This window comes from Arvicola amphibius, chromosome 2, assembly GCF_903992535.2.
Source record: "Arvicola amphibius chromosome 2, mArvAmp1.2, whole genome shotgun sequence".
Classification (NCBI taxonomy): domain Eukaryota; kingdom Metazoa; phylum Chordata; class Mammalia; order Rodentia; family Cricetidae; genus Arvicola; species Arvicola amphibius.
The window spans coordinates 73,845,052-73,849,728 of record NC_052048.2 but is presented as its reverse complement, the minus strand read 5'-3'; the positions used below and the strand labels follow the sequence as shown (position 1 = coordinate 73,849,728).

Sequence of the window (4,677 nt, the reverse complement as noted above, 5' to 3'; positions counted from 1 at the left end):
CAAGCAGAAGGACCCAGGCTCAGATTCCCAGCACAGATGAAAAGGCTGAGTGTGGTTGTGCATGCCTATAAAGACCTAGGGAGGTGGAGACAGTGGCATCTCTCAGCTTGCTAGCCAGCTAGCTTTGCCAAATTGATGAACTGTAGGTTCAGTGAGAGACGCCCACCTCAACAAATAAGCTGGTGAACATAAAAAGACAAAATTTCCACTGTCCTCCACATGTATGCATTCTTATATGCATGTGCAACCACCCATATATGCATGCATACATGTCCATACCACACACAGATACACACACACACACACACACACACACCAACCACAAGTCAAGGACAGTACTATCTTTCCCTCTAAAAATCTAGACAAATAAACAAAGCAAAATGAAGAAAAAAATACATAAAATACATTAAAAATTGTCAAAAATATTTCTGAAAGGAATAGTGTTTTCATCTCAACAGTGGCTTAATGAGATCACTTCATATTTTCAAATAATTATTAAACCAATGGTGTCACTTTCAGGCAACCCTCATGGGCAAATGTAGACTATTGATCAGAAGGTGCAAATGAGTTGCCTGGCATACCACATGATTTTATGAAGCTACGTGTTTGGGTCTGGTACTCAGATTCCTCCTGGCAGTTGTATTCCTTGTACTCACAGCAGCTGTGATTACTTATGCAAGACATGCATGAGATAGGGTTCATGACCTTCCATCAATCATGTGAGAGATGGAAGCTCACCAGACTCCACCCCTCCCCGCGGTGTTATTGGCAGTTAAGAGCTGCTGCAGGAGAGACTATCACACCTTCTTCAGTGCTGTAGCCACTGGTTAGCTGTCTTGTTCTAATAGATATCCCTTCACTCATGCTCAAGCAGGAAGTCTTAATTAGATTTGATGACTCATAAGACAATTAAAAATATGAGGCTTAAGGCATGAAGAGTGTCTATTTTGGAAGAAGGGGTTCAGTAGAAAATGGAATGAGGTAGGAGAAAGTGATGGGGATGAATGTGAGCATAATTAATTACATATACTCATATGAAGTCATAAAATTAATTAATAAAAAAAGTCTACATGTTTCATGGAGTAGACTCCAAGCCTTCTGGAAAAAGTGTTATCAGATCCAATCAAGTTATGCTGGTATTGAAACAAATAAAACCATCCAACCTTCCATCCTGATACTGTGTCATACATCCATATTCCCAGCATTTGGAACACAGAGGCAATAAGATTGGTGAAAGTTCAAGGCTAGTGTGGTATATATAAAGTGAATTCCAGGCCACACAGACATTTGTAAGGAAGCTTTTTTCAAGAAGATTGGAATAAGGGAAAAAAAACAGCGAGATTTATAGTCAGTCCACTTATTACCTGGCTTCTTTTTATTCCCTTCGATAAAATCCACATCAGAATGAAGAAGCTGGGATTCTCTACAAAGGCTGCATGTCTCTCCCTGAAGCCTTCATGGCCCTGGGTACCACTTGTGTTATTTATACTAGGAAGACAGAGCAGGAGACTGGAGCAGCAAGACACCAGGCTATGGATTGTGATCCGTAGCCCCTGTAGAAAAGTGCAAACCTAGCTGTGGGCCCATGCCACAGCCTTTCCATCTATCTCCAGAAAGAACAAGCAGTCCTGAGATATCCTGGACCCTCTCCAGCAAGGCAGCTGTGCCTCTCAATGCTGCAGATTGATGTCAGCCATGAAATTCTTGACAAGATATTTTTCTGCCATATGGTCTGGGAGTGCCCAGGGCATCAGGCTCGCCGAGACAAGGTAATTTAATGGCTTAAGAGGATCTTAACCATATTTTCTAGCAGAATCTCTGTCTTGGGAGATGAAATCTGCTTATGAATACTGGCTATTTATTTACTCAAACCATTCATTACCTGGTTCTGTTCCACACATAGTGCTCGCTTGGGATCCTGATATTTCTGAGTTATCTTATTTCCTTAGACGGTATGGCTTAGAGTATTAATATGTCTATTGACTCTCTCTGTAAAAATAAAGTGAAAATGCTGGAAAGAGAACTATTAGGAATGTGTATGTCACCCACTACTGTTGCTTTAGCCATGAATGTGAATCAAATGTAAAACTTGCTAGTAGAATGGAAACAAGCTACCTCACAGTTACCAATCTCCACCACCCTTACTTTTGGTCAGTGGTTCAGAGTGCCTCCCAACCACATATGGTAGGTTTTATACCAATCTTCTGTTCTTTGAAGTACCTCCTGAGATTTATTTCCTAAAATGGCGACAGTAAATCTCCTCAAGGTGATCATAATCATGAGACTCTTCTGTAACCACGTCTAATGATCAGCTGTAGTAGTTGTTGAAGAGCACTCTAGCCCCGGTGCAAGGTATACATGATGTTACTCGATTGCGGATAAGCATCTTCTGACATGCCTACTTCTGTGCCCCTTCACATTCCATCCATTACTATGTTCTGTCATAGTTTCCTTTTCTTCGTGCATTTGCTCACAATTTTTGTTGGAATGTATTTGCCTGATACTCGTTCTGACAGCATATACATTAGAATGGAAATGATACAGAGATCAGCAGGGCCTCTGTACTAGAATAAAAAGTGGATTCATAAAGTGTTTCAGATTCTGTTAAATGGAATAAGTAAGTCTTATGAATAGAAGTATTCAAGTTTTTCTCTCTTTTGTGAAATTTAGGTAGAATTAGACTATTAAACTGTAGAAGGGTGAAAGAGGGAAGAGGACAAACAGGGCAGTAGAGAGGACTAATATCAGGAAAAGTGCATTCTAACATGACAATGTCAATGAAGCTCACTATTCCGTACAATTAGTGTATAAGAAGAGAGACACAATTTTCTAACATATCAGAATATTGTGATCAATATATCAAATTACATACGGATGATTAAGAGTATTGCTATGTCTGGATACCTATGGGAAACTCTCAAAGATGATCATATGACAGGAAAAAATAAATTTTTGAAAGCTCAATAGAGTTGAAATCTTAACTATAATGCCATAACTATGGTGAGACTGTTGGACACCACTTACCAACTGTATTTAGGTTTTATTCTTGCACTGAACATTGTGCAATTAAAAAATGATGTGTCTCTTTCTCTCCTGATGGAGTTTTGAGATGTTTCTGAAAGAGCTACTATTGATAATTGCCCAGGACTTTTGGAACTTATGGAAATTTCTTCAATTGCATTTTCATCATAAATTTCATTACATATTTCCAAAATTGCTGTTATACAAATATTAGTTTGACCAACTAAAACTTCTCATTTTCCCTCAATTTCATTCACTATTATTGATAAACACTTAAGTTTGCTAAATTAGAGAGTATGAAATAGTGTTCCCATTGTGGTGTGTATGTTTCCTTCCCACGTGGCTCATGAGAATGCAGACTCTGTAAAATGCTTTAGTGATACCTTAGGCACAGAATGTTCATTCAATGTAAGCTTTTCCCTATTATTCATTGTTCTGTCTTGGCAGGGAACTGAGCGTCTCTGTTCTTCAGTTTCCTCAGCTGTTACATCAGGAGTTATCATACCTGATTATTAAGACTGAGTATGGAATACATAAACTAACTGATGCTGAAGTACATATAGAATAGTGCCTCTTCTAGATTAAAAAAACAAATAAAAGATTATAAGCTAGCTACAAATCTCCCCACAATTTTTTTTTAGTGTTTTAAAAATTTCTAATATGTTTTATTCAGTTGCTTTGTCACATAGGTTTCTTTATTCTGTCATAGTTTAATAAATTATATTTTGGTAAATCCTATCATATTTATATTTTCAAAGAAGGCAGACCATTTACATTTCAAATTATCCATGAATTTGGGAAAATCTAATGGACTCTTAAAGTTGCTCTGAACTGTGTCTTTCCTTTTCTTGTAGGACTCTTCATAAGGTTTGAAGCTAGGTGTGAGTATGGTATTGCAAAGCTTTCTCATGTATGCTGAGAAGTAATTCCACTCTCAAATTCATACACCTTCTCCAGCTCACTGAGCAGGCTGTCTTAGTAATGGCTATGACCTCAAGCAAGGCAGTTTCAAAAGGGAGCATGGAACTATCTGATTTTCATTTGGGTGTTCAAGTGAATGTCAGTATCTAAGCTTGAAGTCCTTCAGTCAAGAAAGAGAGTCAGGGAAGCATATCACACCTAAACCATGTAAATAATGAAAACTGAAGATGAGTAGGAATTATATTTCCTTTATAAAATATTAAGATAAATAAAACAGTATAGTATATCATTTCAATCACTTGTATATACAATAAAACATTCAATTTATGTTACTATTTATAGCTATGAGATACATCAGATTAATGGAGTAAAGAGAATTATCCAGGAATTTCTGTCTATATTTTTCATGATTCTTATTTAGTAGGTGGGGGATAAAATCACAAAAATTTCTCAATGTTAGGTGAGAATTTATTGATTTTTGTTTTTGTCCTGTTAATGTTTACATATGAACTGTTTCAGAATGAATATGGCTGACGTCATAAAAATTCCTTTATCATTTCCTGGCCACAGCAATTGATTCATGCTAGTTTTAAATAAATTTGTTTAATTAAAAAAACACACTTTGTGAGACCTGAAGTACACAGAAGGTATTAGCTTGAAGGTAGTAGCCTCCTCTAACCATACCTCTGTGTTGTTAATGCCCCTCCTTTGATGGAGGAGAGTTATCTGTCTACG

General features: G+C 37.2%; 1 non-coding gene across 1 annotated transcript; it reads left to right on the top strand.

Moving 5' to 3' along the window:
• Nucleotides 1–2,500: 2,500 nt before the first annotated feature.
• On the top strand, nucleotides 2,501–2,604 carry LOC119808549. Its single transcript, XR_005284476.1, has one exon. It is a non-coding gene; the product is annotated as a U6 spliceosomal RNA (small nuclear RNA).
• The last annotated feature ends 2,073 nt before the right edge of the window (nucleotides 2,605–4,677 follow it).